This window comes from Sus scrofa, chromosome 10, assembly GCF_054392235.1.
Source record: "Sus scrofa isolate SSC_HxYL_T2T_F1_AM1 chromosome 10, Sscrofa_HxYL_maternal_Yorkshire_Landrace_v2.0, whole genome shotgun sequence".
Taxonomy (NCBI): domain Eukaryota; kingdom Metazoa; phylum Chordata; class Mammalia; order Artiodactyla; family Suidae; genus Sus; species Sus scrofa.
Genome location: NC_139392.1, coordinates 28,955,650 through 28,976,106, shown reverse-complemented (window position 1 = coordinate 28,976,106; position 20,457 = coordinate 28,955,650). Strand labels below are relative to the sequence as shown.

The 20,457-nt window shown below is 37.5% G+C and overlaps 1 protein-coding gene across 5 annotated transcripts in view; it reads left to right on the top strand.

Moving 5' to 3' along the window:
- The window catches only part of LOC146398898 (uncharacterized), a 72,902-nt gene that overhangs the window by 6,845 nt on the left and 45,600 nt on the right, over positions 1–20,457 (top strand). For all 5 annotated transcript variants that reach the window (XM_084979550.1, XM_084979548.1, XM_084979547.1 and 2 more), the window contains exons 2-5: positions 8,741–9,073; positions 10,074–10,218; positions 12,134–12,312; positions 18,043–18,224. The gene's annotated coding sequence lies outside the window, so the exon portion shown is untranslated. The remainder of the gene's footprint in view (positions 1–8,740; positions 9,074–10,073; positions 10,219–12,133; positions 12,313–18,042; positions 18,225–20,457) is intronic.

The window sequence follows — 20,457 nt, the reverse complement described above, 5'->3', positions numbered from 1 at the left end:
AGAGGCTCTTCCCTAGGGCAGCCCAACTCAGAAGGACAGCCTGAGGATGTAGGTGAATCTTTTCACAGTCTGGCTGAGCTTGTTGCAGCTTTTCTGGGCCGCAGGGGCCCTTCCAGGGGGCTGGTGGTGCTGAGCAGTTATTTCACGGGAGTGGGGCATCCCCTGGGAGCTTGGGCGGGTAGCAGGGCCCTTGGAGACCCAAGAGGCTCCTCCCCAGGGCAGCCCGACTCAGAAAAACCGTCTGAGATCTTTTCCCAACTCGGCCAGCCTTGTTGCAGCTTTTCTGTGCTGCAGGGGGTGCTGCCTGGAGCTGGCAGTCCTATGCAGCTGGTCCACTAGGTCTCAGCACCCCCTGGGGGCTTGGGCGGGTAGCAGGGCCCTTGGAGACCCAAGAGGCTCCTCCCCAGGGCAGCCCGACTCAGAAAAACCGTCTGAGATCTTTTCCCAACTCGGCCAGGCTTGTTGCAGCTTTTCTGGGCTGCAGGGGGTCCTGCCTGGAGCTGGCAGTCCTATGCAGCGGGTCCACTAGCTCTCAGCACCCCCTGGGGGCCTGGGCGGGTAGCAAGGCCCTTGGAGACCCAAGAGGCTCCTCCCCGGGGCAGCCCGTCTCAGAAAAACCGTCAGAGAATTAGGCCGATCTATTCACAGTCTGGCTAGGCTTGTTCTAGCTTTTCTGGGCTGCAGGCCTTTTCTAGGGTGCTGGTGGTGTTTGGTGCTGCTCTGCAGAAGTGTAGCCCCTCCAAAGGGCAAGCAGGCCTGTGCAGGGACAGCCCCTGTGGTGGTAGGCTTCAGGCAATTGTTGAGACCAGCCCTCCTGGATGGCAGGTTGCCCCAGGTCCAGCGAGAGCATAGGGGGTGGTGGGGGCGGGGGGGATGCACTGGGAAGCGCAGCTTTCTGCTAGCTAGCGGACCTGTAAGCTTGCTGTGGTGTGGGGGGTATTCTATGGGGACCCACCCCTTCTTCTCTCCCCTCCCCAGCACGGGTGCAGACCAGGCTCTTCTCCCAGGTTCCCTCTGAGGCGGCTTTCCACTTCCCCGCCCTTAGAGTATTGCTCCCTTCCTCTGCGACAGCTTTGTTTTCTAGTCTCCCAGGCAGTCTCTGCCCCTTCAAATGGTTTAGAGACCTCCCAAGCAGTTTCCGCTCTGCCCCGCCCCCTAGCCCGGGGACTAATCTCTGGAGCCAAGGTCTTGGTACCCAGCCCCCACCCAGGCGTCCCCGGCCTCCTCTCGGGGACTAACCTTCAGAGGCGAGGTCTCGGTGCCCAGCCCCCAACCAGGCGTCTCAATTTTTGGTGACTTTGCCCGTAGTTCAGATGGTCCGTTGGGTTCTTGATGGGTTTTTCCGTACTCCAACTTACTGACTGCTACACTCTTCTCTGCATCTGGAGATTCCTCCGGTTCGTTTGATCTTTCCCCCGTGTAGGTGACTTTCCAGGGTGCGGGATCCCTTTCTCCTCCGCAGTTCCCTTTCGGGAGCGCCCATCCCACTCGGATTCACCTTCTCTCACTCTCCTCTTTTCTCCCGTTCTGCCCAATAATTTCACGAACTTCTTGCCGTTATTGGAGTTTAGGTTCCTCTGCCAGCGATTGGTTGCTGTTCTGTGTGAGTCATTTCTTCTGTAGATGTGCTTTTTTTGTTGTGTTTGTGTGAGAGGGCGAGCGTGTCCCCCTACTCCTCCGCCATCTTGTCCTCCCGTATCGGATTTTTCTTATTCTTTAGCTCACCTTTAGTCCTTTACCCTAAGGAATAATCATACTTTGCATCTCTGCAGAAAGTTTTGTAGCAACCTAAGACTGTAAAATAAGACTTTGGCTAAAAAATGGTCTGTATCAATAAAACGGAAATTTATGTAGTGATGTATAATGATATTTTAGAAAATAATGTCAGGTTCATGATGCATTGTTATGGAAAAACAAAGGTTACAATAAAACACTATGTAAAGCAAGACCTGTTATTTTAAACATACAAATCAGAAAATAGAGGCTAGCATACAGAGAAGACTAGAAAGAAATTTATCAAAATATTAATAGTGATTATCTATGGGTAGTGGATTTCCTAGTATTTTTTGTTTTGTTTTGTTTTCCCTGTGCAACTAGATATTCCAAATGAACATTATGTTATCATTATAATTAATAAATTATTAAAAAATGCTGCCTTGAACATTGATAATATTTATTTGTGACAGTGTTATTTTACTGTTAGCTTATTTAATATTCTACTGTATCTTTTGGCTCCTAAAGTAACTCTTCCTTGAGAAAGTTAATTGAGCTGTTAGGTATGTAAACTTAGTATCTCAGGCTGTGTATAACTTCAGTTCAGGTCCTTTATATTGGTGGGTAAATTTAACCTTTGATAGACTTATCTATTGTCTTACTCAAAGTAGTTTCTTCAATAAAATTAGAATTTTCTATTTTACTTTAACCGATCATTTGGGAACTAGAGTAAAGTAATCCTTACTGAAGTTATCTTTAATTTTACTTTTCTAAAAGGAGTTGAATAAAGTCACTACTCAACTGGCTCAGGTCACTACACATTTGCAGGATAAGCAAGAATATGGCAGTCAGGTGAAAAGTCATCTTAAAGAATATAAAGAGAAACATCTCTCTTTAGAACAGAAAACTGAAGAATTAGAAGGTCAAATTAGGGTTTGTATAAAAGAAACTGAATTTCGCCATATTTTCTGTTCCTGTAGCAATGTAATTGATGACTCAGATGGAATCTAAGATTTCAAACTTTCAAACAAAGGTTAAGCTGTGATGTAAAAGTTTTAAAAATTAAAAAAAAAGAAAGATTTCTCATCATGGTGCAGGGGTTAACAAATCCGACGAGGAACCAAGAGGTTGCGGGTTCGGTCCCTGCCCTTGCTCAGTGGGTTAAGGATCCGGCGTTGCCATGAGTTGTGGTGTAGGTCGCAGATGCAGCTCGGATTCCATGCTGCTGTGGCTCTGGCGTACGTAGGCCAGCAGCTACAGCTCCGATCAGACCCCTAGCGTGGGAACCTCCATATGCCACGGGAGCTGCCCAAGAAATAGCAAAGAGACAAAAATAAATTAAATAAATAAATAAATAAATAAATAAATATATAAATGGAGTTCCCATCGTGGCGCAGCAGAAATGAGTCCAACTAGGAACTATGAAGTTTCAGGTTCAATCCCTGGCCTTGCTCAGTGGGTTAAGGATCTGGCGTTGCCATGAGCTGTGGCGTAGGTTGCAGATTTGGCTTGGATTTGATGTTGCTGTAGGCTGTGACATTGCTAGGTGTAGGCTATAGCTCTGATTTGACCCCTAGCCTGGGAACCAAAAAAAATTACCTGTGCTTTTTCTTGTTTGATTTTTGAATTCCATCTTTACTTTTAACTTCTTTGTTAAAGGAGGGCTTTTGCAAATAGCAGTTAACATATATACTGGTTCCATGGTATGTGTAAATATTTCAAAGAGACAGCCAACCAGGGATCTACTCTGTAATTATGAGGAACTTATTTTTTGTTTTGCTATATCATTCCTGTCTCTTTCCCTCTTTATTCCAGTATAATATTCAGGGATGGCATATTTCTTCCTATTTTAAACTTTACATTTATACTCTTTGGGTTTTGTTTCTAATTTAATATCATTTAAATTTATTATAATTTACACTATGGTAAACTTCTTTCTTTAATACAACTCCAGATGAAAGTTTGGAGCTAAAGAGATTAAGTGGCTACACATATGAGAGAAGGATTTGACCTGAGTCCCTTGTCCTTTAAATTAAAACTGCTGTAAGTTAAAAATTTCTCAAGTTACTATATATATAAGTTATACCTCCACTGTCAGATAAAGCACTTCTGTACAACTGTAGAATCCTGGGCTTTGAATTTGTATACATCCACATCCACATCAGTATAACGTGGAAGAAGAAAATTACATTTTCAGATCTTCTCTGCATTCCTTTTTTTATTTTCTTTATGGTCAATAACATGGCATGACAAATTACTCGACATAATGGTTGAAAAAAACAAAAAACTAATTTTTTAGATGAAGCCGTCTCATGAGAAGTCTATTTAAGTATCTTTTAAAAATAGTTATTTAGAACCAATAATATTTATTGTAACCTATCACAACATTGGATATTAGATATTTTTTCTAATCATTGTTTTAGGACGTATTCCATCTGTTACGTAGAATTAACATAGTTACATTGAGTAAGAACTACAGGTACCTAGATTGGCTTATAAAATATTTAGGGCACAAAATTTTTTACTGCTATACAAGAAAATGCCTTGCTCATAGATTTTTGAACTATGTACTTAACAGTTTGACTTTTTTTTGGCTTCACCTATGGAATGTGGAAGGGCCTCAGCCAGGGATCAAACTTGCACCACCGCAGCAACCTGAGCTGCAGCAGTGACAATGCCGGATCCTTAATCTGCTGAGCCATTAGGGAACTCCTGACTTTTGTGAATTTGTAAAAGTGCCCACAGTTATATCTACATGAATGACACAAAAATCACACTGTGAAGAACAATGATCTCTAGATGAAGAGATTGAAGAAGCAAAATCAGAAGTTTAATTGGTTTTATGTTTAGGGTCAATAGGTGTTAATGAGAAGGATGACATGACAACTGCATTTTAGTTGTGAATAGTTCTAATTATCTCAGTATTATTAACTGTGATTATAAAGGAGTACATATTTTAAGTGGGCCCATGTGTGAACCTGTTACTTAGTTTTTTCGGACTTTAGTTAATAAATTTTACGCAGGTAACAAATATAATTATTTTAAGTTTTTCTCTTAGAGTTAATTTTGAAAATTAAAAACTCAGTGACTGCTTCTCCTATAGGAAGCCTGCTGCTAGGTTTTCTTAAATATTCCATGATAAATGGCAGCTTTATTCAGTGAAAGCTTCAGAGTGTATTTTTTATTATAACAGATATTTTTGGCTATTTTTGTGTGTTATGTCAACACCAGTTTGAATGTAAACAAAAGTGGTATAATGTTATAGTAGATAATTGACATTAAAGTTGTTATTATATTTCTTCAATAGAAATTGGAAGCTGATTCACTTGAAGTTAAAGCAAGCAAGGAGCAAGCTTTGCAGGATCTACAACAGCAAAGACAACTGAACACAGATTTAGAGCTTAGAGCTACAGAATTGAGTAAACAAGTTGAAGTGGAGAAAGAAACATAAGCTTAATGACTTAAGGGGGAGCATTGTAAACTAAGAATTAACATATTTTTAAGATTTCAATTTTATCATCACATCTTTAAGGATTTACTTGATTCTATAAACTGCTTATATTAACATGAATAAAAATAAATCCATATAATATGGTTAAATAGGAGGGCTTGTTACCAGTCACATTTCAGCAGACTTTGTCTTTAAATGCCAAATATTCCATTCCGACTGTGTTGACGGACTTGATCTGTGGCAAGAGCATGAAGATTTTTGACTCTCAGTAGTAAAGATGGAAGTTGGGTGCGTGGGAAAGTTACCTTTCAGAGAAATGAAATAAAACCCATCAATAATTAAGTTGTTTTACACCTTCATGGTTGCATCCTTGTTTTGGGAGGGATGACAAAATTTTTTTGTTCTCATATCTAGTACATTGGGTCCTGATACTGTGAATTTGAGGATATACAGGTGCAAATGGCATTTCTTCTCACTGATAACATCATAGTTTCCAGTGCTGACGTTTGGAGAGTACACCTGATCCTTTGTATCACCCACTAACTTGGTTGTCACCTCTGGAAGCCAGTCATGTGTCTTTGAAGGTGACCTCTGAGTTGCTTCTTGTTCTCTTTCCCAAGGACACTTATGGGATCAGTGGTTCTTTCCACTTCTACTAAGGTTTTTTTTGTTTGTTTTTTTGTTTTTTCCCTTTATACTTTATGCGAACATTTCCTATGTTGGGTCCTGCCTTTCTAGAGTACTACCTAAGAAAGGCAAGCTAGGTAAACATATCTAGAGTTTGACTAAACCCTCAACCTTGGTTGAAAGGCTCAGCCCACATAACAGGGCACAGGGCCCCCCTTTCTCAAGGGCCACTGATGCTATTCAAGCCCACCAACTTCCATCTTATATTTTCATTCCTCTGCAGTTTAATATATTTTCAAATATCTTTTGTGTTTTCTTCTTTGATCATGGTTAGTTAGAAGTATTTTGTTTACTTGTCAAATATTTGGGATTCTTGTAGATATCTTACTGTTACTGGTTTCTCATTTAATTCCACTGAGGTCAGAGAACATACTCAGACTTTTCAAACTGTTTTATTTAGGGCCCAGTATATGGCTTATCTTGGTTAATTTTCCATGGGTACACATATGTGTTGTTGGGTAAAGTATTCCATAAATATCAATTAGGTTGAGGTAGTTGATAATATTGTTCTAATCTTCCATATCCTTGCCATTTTTTCCCTTCTGGTCATTTCTATCAGTTTCTGAGAACGGAGTGTTAAGGTTTCCCAGATCATGTGTGGTTTTTTTTTTTTCATTTTGATTTGTTTTGTTTTTTTATTACTAAGTGACTTTAAAAAAACAGCTAAGTTTTGCAGTCACTATGAAGGCCTTTATTTCTATTGCTGTCTTTGATTCACATAGTCATATGATTTTATAATAATTATTTGTGGGAAAGTTAAATAGCATAGTGAATAAATATATCAAGTCCTAATTTCAAGGTTGCTTGACATGGATTTTAATTATATTAAAATGGTAAAGTAATAATTAGTACAATGACTTTTCTGTTTAGACCTTTAAAAATCAGTGCGGTACAGGATCCTATGAATGTAGTTCACTTTTCTAGCTACTTTTTAGAAAGTAAAAGTAAGTTTCTGGGACTAAAAGTTCGAAATTTTCAAGGTATATGTGCAGCTCTGGTATTGTATTAATACCTAACTTCAATTATGTGGCTGATATAGCTTTTAATAATCTCTCTTTAACATATTGTTCAATTTATAGTAAGTACATTGATGGTAAAATACACTAGAAAGAGGATACATTCTAGAAATACTACTTTGCATCTGGTTTTATTTTCTCTTTAGAAACTTGTTGATCTTTAATATGTGCTTTTCCTTTGATATGCATATAAACATAATTGTATTCATTTTATGAAAAGAGAAGTCTTTAACTCTTACAGCAATATGTGCATTTCCTTATTCTTATAAATTTTTACTGATTTAGCTACAGAAAGCATTTTTTTAAGGGGCAAATAATAACAAATCTCTTACATAATCTGCTAGGTTCTAAGATTACAATAAATCTTTTGTCCTTCCTCTATCTGAAATGAGATATTCTTCTATTTTTTTCCTACTTACCTTATGTGTTTTGAAGTTTAAGTCGTTTCAAAGATATAATGTGTTTTATGTTTTCAAGGAAGGAGGCAAATTTCTGTATGTTCAGGGGCTAATAGGTTCTTTAGAGTACAGGGAAAACTTTTCTGGCTGTCGTAGGCTAGGTTTGCTCTATGCACAGTTTTCTTTGGGGATTAAGTCAGGGGCGTTAGATGGTCTTGACTTTACCACTAATTTATTTACTTGAGGTAAATCTTCTTTATCTGTTAAATAGTCAGAACAGATGTTCTACGGCATTTTTTTGGTTGTGTGGTTTTATTATTTTTTGACTAAATTTTTTTTGCTTTTTTTAAAAAAAAATTACAGTTAATTTATAATGTTGTACCAACTTCTGCTGTACAGAAAAGTGACCCAGTCATATACATGTATATATACATACACACACACACATATATACATATTACTTTTCTTATATTATCTTCCAAGATATAGTTCCCTGAGACTTGATATAGTTCCTGTGTTATACAATAGGACCTCATTGCTTATCCATTCTAAATGTAATAGTTTGCTTCTACTAACCTCAAACTCCCAGTCTGTCCCATTTCCCCTTGGCAACCACAAATCTGTAAGTCTGGGAGTCTGTTACTCTTTTGTAGATAGGTTCATTTTGTGCCATTTTTTTGAGGGGGGAGAGGCTGCCCATGGAGCTCCTGGGCCAGAGATCAGATTTAAGCTGCAGCTGAGACCTATGCCTCAGCTGCACCAATGCTGGATCCTTTAACCCACTGTGCTGGGCCAAGGATTGAACCTGCATCCTACCAATTCCATTGCGCCACAGTGGGAACTCCTGTGCCGTATTTCAGATTCTGCGTTTAAATGAAATAGGGTATTTGTCTTCCTCTTTTTTCTTAATTTCACTTGGTATGAGAATCTCTTGTTCCATATGTGTTGCTACAAATGGCATTACTTCATTCATTTTTATGGCTGAGTAGTATTCCATTGTATATATGTACCATATCTTCTTAATCCATTAATCTGTAGATGGACATTTAAGTTGTTTCCATGTCATGGCTATTGTGAATAGTGCTGCAGTGAACATGGGAGTGCATTTATCTTTTTGAATGAAAGTTTTGTCTCGATATATGGCCAGGAATAGGACTGCTGGGTCATATGGTAGTTCTGTATTTAGTTTTCTGAGGAATCTCCATATTATTGAACCTCCATGGTGGTTGTACCAATTTACATTCTCACCAACAGTGTAGGAAGGTGCCCTTTTCTCCACACCCTCTCCAGCCTTTGCTATTTGTAGACTTACTAATGATGGCCATTCTGACTGGTGTGAGGTGGTACTGGCTTGATACATTAAATTATTATTTTTACTTCTTAAGGATACAAAAAAGTTTAAAAAAGTAATAATTTATTTTGAATGGTAAATTAGAGGTGATAAATTATGCATTATTAAATTTTTTCTTAAATAGCATATCCAGTACAAAGTTGGATCTACAGAAGAAATCTGAAGCACTTGAAAATATTAAGCAAGTGCTTACCAAGCAAGAAGAAGGAAAAAAAAATCCTTAAACAAGAAAATAGAAAATTTAAGTCAAAATGCAAAAATGCAGCAGGAAGAATTGAATAACAAAATTCAAGCAGCAGTGACAGAACTACACAAAGTGAAGATGGAGAAAGAAACTCTAGTAACAGAGCTTTCTGGAGCAAAAGAGGAATTATCAAAAGTTTCTGATTCTTTGAAGAACTCCAGAAGTGAATTTGAAAAGGAAAGTCAGAAGGGAAAAGCTGCTATATTAGATATGGTTAGTTGTTTGTATTTACTTTTTTTTTTAAGCAGAAGTGATAATATTTAAAATGTACTGATTCTTCTGCCTAATTCATATTTGACATTTTCTTTTTTGCTTTATAGGGCCACACCCATGGCATGTGAAAATTCCCACAGGAGGGGTTGGATTGGAGCCACAGCTGCAGGCCTACAACACAGCCACAGCAATGTGGGATCTGAGCTGCATCTGTGACCTACACAACAGCTCATGGCAATGTCAGATCCTTAACCCACTGGGTGAGGCAAAGGCCAGGGATCAAACCCGTACCGTCATGGTTACTAGTTGGATTCATTTCTGCCAAGCCACAATGGAAACTCCTAAAAAAAAGATTTTCATGTTACTTTTATGTTCCTTTCTGTTTGGAGAAAACATCTATCTGTACACATTCCCTCTTAAAGTATATGTGATTATTTTTATTTATCATTTCAACACTTTCTTTTTAAGAATTTCCTTGCTTCCTTTTTTTTGAAGCATATTATTCTACGTTTAAAATAGCATAATTTGGAATTACCTGGTGGCTCAGGGAGTTAAGGATCCAGCATTGTCATTGCTGTGGCTTGGGTCATTGCCGTGGTGTGCATGGGTTTGATCCCTGGCCAGAGAACTTTTGCACACCACAGATGTGATCAAAAAAACCAAACCATATCCACAACCACATAAGTTATTTAATTTAATTAATTCTGTGACAAAAAATGTGGCTTCCAAACCAAAGTTTTCTAAAATCTTGCCCAAATACTATCTAAATTATTTATTGTGACTCTTGGTTGATGATTGAAACACTTAGCCTTTTCCTGTTCCTCCTTCCTTACTGCTATAATACTTGCCTGTTTTTATTAATGAAATGGGATTATTTTGTCCCATCTTCAATGATCAGCAATTCTGGTTTATTTCCTTCTAAGGACCTTATAAGCTTGTAAACCAAAAGTCTTATTTTACTACAGATATTTTCGGCATAATATAGTTTCCATTTTTTTAGGAGAAAACCTGCAAAGATTTAAAGCATCACCTTGAAGTACAGATAGAATGCGCACATAAGGAACAGAATGAACTGAAAAACTCACTTGAAAAAGAGGAGCTAAGATTTTCTTTTTCTGTAACAAAATATGTTATAGCATAATAAGGTATTTATATTTTCAAAATATTTTCAGTGATAATTAGGTCAAAAGAAGGTTTATTTCATTTGTGTTCTACCCACTACTAAAAAGATTTAACCTAGTTTTTGATAAGAGGCCTAAAATAAAAGTAGTTAATTAAAGATGGAAAATTGAGTAATTTAACTATAGAGTTATAATTAGATAATTTAGATTAAGGCAGACTACTATGGATAAAAAAAAGGCTTGATAGGCTTTCCATAGAAATGAAATTTTAAGGGCAATTTCATGGACATTGATATTAATATATTTGATAATGGTTGTTTAACAATGAAGAGATTTGTTGGCGTTCCTGTCATGGCTCAATGGTTAACAAACCCGACTAGTGTCTATGAGGATGCAGGTTTGATCCCTGGCCTCGCTTCGTGGGTTAAGGATCCAGCGTTGCCATGAGCTGTGGTGTAGGTTGCAGATACAGCTTGGATCTGCTGTTGCTGTAGCTGTGGTGGAGACAGGCATTTACAGCTCCGATTTGACCCCTAGCCTGGGAATCTCCATGTGCCACAAGTGCGGCCCTAAAAAGACAAAAAAAAAAAAAAAAAAAAAAAGATTTTCTGTGGTTAATACTTCTGTTGTTCTCCATCAAAAGAAGCAAGAGTATAATATACATTAAGCGAGTATAGTAATATGTTGCTATTTTTTCTGAAGGCATACCTCCAGCAGCCAGAGTCCAGGCATGTAGCTTTCTAGAGATCTGATTTGATAAAGTAGTGAAACCTGGTCCTGACACATCTGTAGTGTTGTGTTCTGGTTGTTGCTTGAAAGAAGACACCTGTGTTTTAGATGCCAACATGTAACTGGCAAAATTATGGTGGTTTAGTGTATAAGTTCTGAATCCAGATTGTCCAGATTTATATCCTGGTTGTGCCACTTAATAGCTGTGCTGTCTTGCCTTGTCTTAGGCTGACAACTTGATCTCTCTGTGTTCCAGTTTTCTCAGTAGAAGATAAGGCTAATAAGAGAATGTTCACTATAGAATTATTTTGAGAAATAAATTGGTTAATATATTTCAAAGTGCTTAGAAAACCAGCTTAACAAAATAAATGGTCAAATGTTAGCTATTACTTTGTCATTGGTTATCATAACCAGTGGTACTTGTTAATCATTATTGTTACACTACCTGATTCCTGCTTTGCACAAAATATTTCCCTTTGTGTTGGAGATAAGCTGAAGCACTGAATTTTTTTCAAAAGTTACTCAGAATACGGTCAAATTGCTCAAATTATGTTCATAGTGAAATATGCATAAGACATGAAACATGACCTTAGCTAGAAATGTCGGAGAATGTGTAGTTCTCCTTGGCCACAGAGGAACCTCTCTTAGCTTCTATATGATGTCTAATTTTGAACAGAACTATATCCTAGTAGATTGTAAAAAGAAGGTATTAACAAAATATTCCTCAGATCTCTAAATGACAAATTGTGTGCGGTATAGTTTAGTTTCATCAAATACTAAACATATTTGCCAAAATTATTTTGGTTTTATTGCAGTTAATATGAAGCTATCCTTTCTGATGGTGGCTAACAGGCTCAGGTAGCATTTGCATATCCTTGAAAGGCAGTAGACATTTCAGCAATCTAGAGATGAATGCTGTTTTTCCCTATGTTATGATGTAAAGGAATAGTCCATTTCCAAGCTCTATCCAAATATATAAGTTAAAAAGGAAAGGAGGATTAAACAAATATTGAAGATTAATTCAGCATGCCATCTAATAGTGTATAGTGTCAGTCATGAAAGCTCTGTGAGGACAGGGATTTTTCTTTTGTGGTTTACTAGTGGATTGTTTATGGCCATCAGACCCAGTAGTTTCTACTTAGAGTAGTGCTTAGCTTGAAGTAGGGTGAATGGATAAAAGAATGCTAAACAGATTTTTATTTTCTTTTAGACTTCTCATCAGTTGAAATTGGAGTGCAATTCAATGCAGGGACAACTAATGCAGGCCCAGAAGAGTTTAAAACAAAAGGAAAAAGAAGAACAACGACTTCAGGGTAACAGAAATGAGTTAAAGCAACTGACTGAACAGAAGAAAAAGCAAATTGAAGCACTCCAAGGAGAGATTAAAAGGTAGTGATATTTGTTTTCTTTTTATGGGAAGATAGTGATATTTGTTTTCTTTTTATGGGAAGCAAAATTGTGCATTGAAAATAGTAACATGATAATTAACACTGATGAGGTGCAACAAAGAAAAATTTATACATGCTCAAATTTTTTGAAGTTAAAATACACAACTGTACTTCTATGATTGACTAAGTCTGGATTTCCATTCACTGTAATCATGTTGTTCGATAATTCTTATAACACTAATCATTTGTTTGATAGACAAAACTTTTTGTAAAATAAGATACAACAACATTGAGAAAAATGTATAAACATCTCTAGTGTATTAGAAAATTTTAAAGGAATTTAGCAATAAATTATCCTTATTAAGGGAAATAATCAAGATAAAAAATCACAATGTGAGATATATTTATATCTACTATAACGTATATAATGTAGGTTTCATATGGTTATAATTGTTTGATACTTTTAAGTTAAATCATAATGGTTTTTATTTCCAAACCTATGATAAGTTATTATTAAGCATCTGTTCTTCATTCTTAAATATGTTTTAATATTTGTCCAGACCAAGAGTTGATAAAAGTGGAATGAACTTAGTGTTTGAACAAAATGAGGTTTTCCTCATGGTTGTTCTATGTTAATTCATGCAGGGAGAAGGGAGATATAAAATCCTTAATATGTAGAACCAAATACTTCATAGCATTAAGAGCTGGCTTGTCATATTACTAGAGGAAAAAAAATAACCCCACAAATACATTCTTTTATGTGGACCTCTGTTTTACAACCATTATTATGGCTGCTTTACAAAAGAGTAATTTTCTAATGACCCTTTATTCTTTTTTTGTGTGTTATCATATGTAATCAGAAGTCAGGATATAATTATCACAATATGTATTTTGGTTTATGATTTGATATCTTGAGTTCATTTGTTTTTTCAAAATCCATTAGCCTCAAGAGTTCCCATTGTGGCTCAGGGGTTAAAGAATCTGACTAGGAACCATGAGGTTTCAAGTTCGATCCCTGGCCTTGCTCAGTGGGTTAAGGATCTGGCAGTTGTGGTGAGCTATGGTGTAGGTTGTAGACGAGGCTCAGATCTGGCATGGCTGTGGCTGTGGCATAGGCTGGCAGTTGCAGCTCCAATTAGACCCCTAGTCTGGGAACCTCAATATGCCTTGGGTGCAGTGCTAGAAAAAGACAAAAACAAACAAACCAAAGAAATCCATTAGTCTCATATTAAAGTATTCCTTAGATCATTTTTATAGCACCTGATTTAATAAGTAAAAAGTCTTAACAACTATTAGCACATTTTCTTTTTTTTAAATTACTAGCTACAACAAGATTTCTTCCAGATTTATGGTTAATGTATATTTCTTCTACTTTGCATGGCTTTACTAGATACCACCTTAAGAATTATGAGATTTAGAGGAAGTGTTGTTATCAGTAGTTGTCTTACATGGGTCTGTTAAAACAAATATACCATAGACTAGGTGGCTTAACACAATAAGCATTGATTTCTCAGAGTTCTGGAGACTGGGAAACTTAGAATAAAGGTACTTGGCATAGCTAGTGTCTGATAAGGGTCCACTCTGGCTTGTAGACAGCTGTATCCTGATATGACTGAGACCAGTTATCTCATTCCTTCTTAGAAGGGCACTAATCCCATTCACAAGGATTCCACCCCCATCATCTAATGATCTCCCAAAGATCCACTTCTACATACCATTACATTGGGGATCTAGGCTTAAACGTGCATTTTGGAGACATTCATTCACAGTAAGTAGTTCACTTATGCTAGTGCATGGATGCCAGAAAAAGGGACACAATTTTTAACCCTGAGGGAGTGCTGGGTGGATATCCAGTCTCTAAATTAGTTTTGGAATTTGGAGTAACTAGAGAATCATTGAGAGGCAAGAGTAGTTTGGCTTTATTGAGGAGCAGCATAATATCCTGGAAAGAAGGTAAATTTTAGAGTCAGGCAGATCTGAATTTAAATTTCATGTTATACGTATTATTAGGTTTATGGTCACAGGGAAGTGATTCATCTTTCTGAATTAATATAATGGGGTCATAGAGTTGTTGTCTACTCTGCCAGTGTCATGTTGCAAACAAAATAGTTGTGGGATAGTATATGGAAGTAGGCAAGCTGTGATCCAAGACTGTCAGTGCGCACGGCAAACCACACAGTGATGGTCTGTGGAAACTTATTAGTGGGCCACAGGGAAATAGGAAAAACAGGGATAAAGTTTAGGGTATAGATGTGTATGTGTACATACACTATATATAAGACACACATGCATATACTTCCTTTTTTTTAATGTGATTGTTTGGGAACCACTGAACAAGGATCCAGCACGGCTGTAAGTTATCGGTTCCTACAGCAACTTTATTTGAAACCTAATGTGGGAATACAGATTGAATAGGATATGGCCCCTATTCTTAAGTAGCTTATAATTTAATGAGGAAGCTGGTATGTAAGGACAAAGAAAATTGTAATAAAAAAGAGAAAAAAATAGAGCTCAGTAGAAGTTTTGGCTGGCTTTTTAGAGGAGCTGGCATTTCAACTGGATCTTTAAAGATGATTATAATTTTGAAAAGTTAAAAAAAAGGAAGAAGGAGTTCCCATTGTGGCTAAGTGGTAACGCACCTGACCAGTACCCATGAGAATTCGGGTTTGATCCCTGGCCCTGCTCAGTGGGTTAAGGATCCAGCATTGCCAGAAGCTGTGGCACAGATGCGGCTTGAATCTGGTGTTGCCATGCCTGTGGTGTAGGCTGGCAGCCTCAGCTCCGAATTGTCCCCTAGCCTGGGAACTTCTATATGCCATGGGTTCTGCCCTAAATAAATGAAGAAAGCAGATATTTCAAGGAGGAAGCAATACTAGCAAAGTTTTTGAAACTTAAAAAGATGTCATTATAGGAGGTTCGCTATTGGAATACATGGTAAGTGGAGAAGTGAGGGGAGATAAGGCTACAGAATTGGGTGAAGTAAGATCAGAGTAGATGGATAACTGTTTCTACATTAAATACTTGATATTGGAAGGTTAAAGGTTTTTAAGAAGGGGGAAATGTGATCAGACCTGTTTTAGTACAAAAACTGATCACTGTGTGAAGGGTAAATTGCAAATGACGGACCCTCCTGTATTCTCCTTTGGAATGTTGGATTTAATTCCATTAAAATAATTATCAAACTGTTACATTGACCTGTTGTTTTTTTTAACCTACCCACTAATAAATTTGAATTTCCAAAATCAGAGAACTGTGTTTTCTAACAAATAAGCTATCAGTGATTTAAAAAGAATGAATGGATGAATCAATGAATGAGCCTGTCATTTGGAGTTGATAAAATGAAGGTCCAAATATAAGCCCCAGAGGGCAATGATGATCATTGTTAAGACTTTGTAGAGTACTTTGGTGAATAAAGAGAAAGAAATCTGGATTTGTGGGGGGTGATGTTAAAGTAGTAGTCTACCAAAAAAAAAATGCAGTATAGTCTTCAACATGAAAAATAATGTCATAATGAAGAATCATTGGAGGGGATATGGGGTATTATCTGATAATGTATGGGTGATCAATGCCCTTCCCCCCCTTAGGCATCCCCTTCCCCACCATCTCCCAGCAATCTGCTTCCTAACTCAGTTGCACCTATCTCTTTTTATTTATTTTTTTTGGCTGCACCCATGGCACTCAGACGTTGCTGGGCCAGGCACTGAATCTGAGCTGCAGCTGCAGCCTATGCCACAGCTGTAGCCATGCGAGATTGCTTCACCCACAGCACCACAGTGGGACTCCTCTATCTCCTTTTCTTATTTCCCAACTTCCATAATCTTTGTCCAGGTTTTGTCTTATATGGACTATTATAAGATCCTCTTAGTGGAGTTTTGGGCTCTATTTGTCCACTTCCCATCTATTTGTCATTCATTCATTCAAGAAATATTACTAGGTATGTATTTTATGCCATGGGCACATTTCTGGGTGTTGGAGATGTGGCTGTGAGCATACAAGTAACCTGTTCTCATGGATTTACACCTTCTTGAGGGGGGAAGAGGCTTCACAAAAGACAGTGATGGATTTAGCCCTGCTAAAAGGCTGGGTGATCAAAGAAGCTTCTCTGAAGAGGTTTGAGCTGGTACATGAAATACACGAGCCATACATACAGTGCTCAGGAGAACAAGTACAGAGATCTTTGGCTACAGCAAGCATGGTAGTTTCTAAAAACAAGTATAGTAGGAGAGAGGAAGAGTAATATGAGCTGAGCTCAGCGAAGCAGACAAAGCATAAACATGCAAACTTGTAGATTATAACAGAATGATATATTTTCTTTGAAGGACAATTAGAATCAATTAGGAAATTTTGAGCAGAAAATGATGGGATATGACTGAAGGGAGATAAAGGAGCAAGCAAGGAGGGCACTGAAAAACTATTGCAGTAGTCCAGAAAGTCCATGATGATGGCATGAACTAAAGTGTTACAAGTGAATGATTTGGAAGTGTCTTTTGGAAGTTAAATCATCAGGGCTTGCTGATAGATTGGATGGTGAGAGATGCTGGAAAGAAGAGTCAGGAATAACTCTAGGTTTCTGGCTTGTGAAGGTGGATGGATGGCCATATTTATTGGGGGAAATAGTAGCTTTTTGAGGAGGAGGATTGTTGTCAGGAGTCAAGAATTCTGCTTGAGGTAGATATCTATCAGTCAATCAAGGGAAGATGTCTGGGAAGTCCTTTGATATAATGAGCTCAAAGTTCAGGCAGAGGTTGGAGCTAGAGACTTAAATTCAGAAGTCAACTGTAAATAAAGTACTTAAAGCTATGAGTCTAGTTAGGATATTCTAAAGAGAGACTGTTTATAGAATAAAAGCAGCCTAGGGATGGAACCCTGGGGTCTTGTACTACAGAGCGATCAAAGGCAGTAGTAAGAGATTTTAGGAAGGAAGAATAACCAGTGAGGTAATAGGTTAACCTAAAACACAAGATGTTTTGGAAACCAGGTTCAAGAAATGTTTCTAGCAGGGACCATCATCAGCTATTTTAAGGACTGCTGGAATGTTCAGTAAGATGTGGACAAGAACATGAATATTGGATTGTGGAACAAAAAGGTTGCTGATAAATTCAACAGCAGGTTCATGGAAGTAGTAAGTTTATTTTAAAAGCCAAGTGCTTCTTCTCATACTATACATACATATCTTCTAATTACATCATAATTTGTGCACATCTCTTGAATCTTCTTAAAGACTGAAAACAAGTTTAGAGGAGTTGGACCTTTGCAGGATTTTCATTTCTTTTTCTGCCTTGATGTTAATGAACATGCCCTTAGAAATTTCTTGGGTCATTCTTGAATTTTAGGGAGCAGAAACAATACACTTGAGCTCAGTAATGGCTTTGAAATTCTTTCATGCAGAAAATTCCTCTAGTTCAACCTTAACTTTCAGCATCTTCTAAAGCATGCATAGCACTCTATCTTCCATCAGAAAGTAGTTGTTACTCTCAGTCTCCTGAGACCTTGGTACTTGACACTTACCAGTGAAAATATTTTTTTCTTTACTTAATTCTTTTTTTAATTGGGACTTGTCAGATTTTGTAATTCTTTAATTTTGTATTTGTAAGTAAGATACTCTTTATTACAGTAGAATTTTAAGACATAACTTTAGTTTGTTCTCAGGAATCTTAGTTATTGGATTTCATTCTGTATTTGTAACTGGATTTTTGTATGCATACTGTTTTAAATAACTTGTATGTTTCAGATAGAACTTGAGAATAAACTACAGCAGCAGTCAACACAAGCAGCACAGGAACTTGCAGCAGAGAAAGAGAAAATATCAGTGTTACAAAATGCCTATGAAAAAAATCAGGAAAATCTAAAGCAGCTTCAGTCTGATTTCTATGGGAAGGAATCTGAACTTCTTGCCACAAGCAAGATCTCAAGGTATCATAAAAACTCACTATGTTATTGATAAATATTAAATGATTGATCTGAACCCAGATGGGCAGGGAATGTTAGTATTTGTGGAATATCATACTTGTTTTCTTTTGAATTATTTTTGGAGAAATATGCTTTTTAAAAAATAAGTTGTGGGAATTCGTGTCGTGGCTCAGTGGTAACAAACCCAACTAGTATCCATGAAGGTGAGGTTTTGATCCCTGGCCTTTCTTAGTGGGTTAAGGTTCCAGTGTTGCCATGAGCTGTGGTGTAGGTCGCAGATGCAGCTTGGGTCCCGTGTTGCTGTGGTGTAGGCTGGCAACTGTAGCCCTGATTTGTCCCTTAGCCTGTGAACTTCCATATCCATGGGTGCAGCCCTAAAAAGGCAAGGAAGAAAAGGAAGGAAGAAAGGAAAAGAGAAAAGAAAAAGAATTCTACTGCAGTGCCTTGGGGAGGCATGGGTTTGATCCCTGGCCTGGAGCAGGGGGTTCAAGGACAGCTGCCACTCAGATTCAATCCCTGGCTTGGGACCTTCCATATGCCATGGGTGTGGCCATTTAAAAACAACCACAAAACCCCATACAAATGTATCTTTTAATAGTGAAATAATTTGGAAATATGTTAACTGTCGTATTAGCTTATCAAAGGACTTTGCTGCCTATGTAAAAACAATAACTTATAAAGGACTGCTGTTAGAAAATCCAAGGAGTTTTCAATGTAAACCACTTGTGAAAATGGAAGCAATTTTATTGTTGCTTCTCAAGAAAGACTGACTTTAATTTTATGGATTTGTTAACTTCCCAAGACTATTGGAATGCATAATGGTTAAAATCGGGAGATTATAACTCAAAGTAAATTTAACCTTAATTATCTAAACATATCTGGATACCTTGTCCTTGGCAATACTATTTGATTAGATAAAGTATCATTAAAATGAATGATATACAAAAAAGGTAAATAATTTTTATGTAGCATTAAGTTAACAGTTCTCTACAGGAGATGGAACATTTCTATTCTCTCAAAGAAGACTTAGCCAGTCCTCTTTTTTGTCGTGGTGAAATATTATGCTTTTTGATCCTTTAATGTGTATGGTTTTTTGTTTGTTTGTTTCTTTGTATAAAGTGCCTTATTGACAAATTTTGTCAAATCACAGAATATTTATAATATACATAAATATACTATGTTTTATTCATAAGCTGTTTTAGGGAAGGCTTTATGAAGGAGGTAGGACTTGACCAGGTCCTGAAGGATCTAAGAATTTGAATACCCAGAGTCCTGAGAGAGATCCGTTCACTCAGGGGCACATTTGAGAAAAGGTGCTGCAGCAGGAACCAGCAAAGCTGGGAGTCAACATAATTGTCTTGCCAGAGTGATGGTTGGTGTCTGGAAGTTTAAAAGGTTGGGTTCAAATTGTGAAGTATCTTAGATGCCTAGCAGGGATGACTGGAGTTTATATTTGGGGGAGAGGAGAAGAGTCATCTAAGCAGAGGAATAAAATGAAAAAAAAAATTTGTAGGCAACTTAACCTGGAAGTTGTTTAAAGACAGCTTAGTTTGGACCTGAGGTAAATTAGTGCCATGGAGATTAAAGAGGCTGTCTCCCTTCCTCCTCCATAAACTCCAGCAGTCTAGGTGTGAATTGATTATGACTGGGGTTAAAAAGGTTGGAACAGAAGAGATTAATGGGAGAGAGACAATGAAACAAAAAGGATGAATAACATATAGGTAGAGAGGAGGTGAAGGAATTGTTGGTGACTAATGATCTGACAAAGAAACAGGAGATTGGGTAAAAGAATTTTCATAGGGCCAAAAATAGATATTTTATATATATCAAGTTCAAAATCAACAAGTTGTTTTAAGGAAAAAAATACCACCTCGACATTTAGAAAGCATCTTACTTGCTGTATTCTCTAAGTAGCTTTAAATTACTATTTTTTTTCCCTTTAGAACACTATTGAAAGTTGGGGAGGGTTGGTGGAAGAGTTTGGACTTTATCCTAAAAGAAGGAGGATTTGCAAGGATTTGTATTTTATTTAGGCCAATAACTGGCAGCAGGATAAGGATGGATTGTAGGGGAACCTGGGTGAATGTGGGGATGAGACAGAGGAGACTGTGCCATAGTCCAAGTGAAGATGATGGTGGCTTGAGCTGGTAGGAGGAAGGATGGGAAATGCAGATGAACTGGAAGGACTATTTGGTGACAGAGAAGATGATATCTAAAGACTGACTGTAAAAGATCT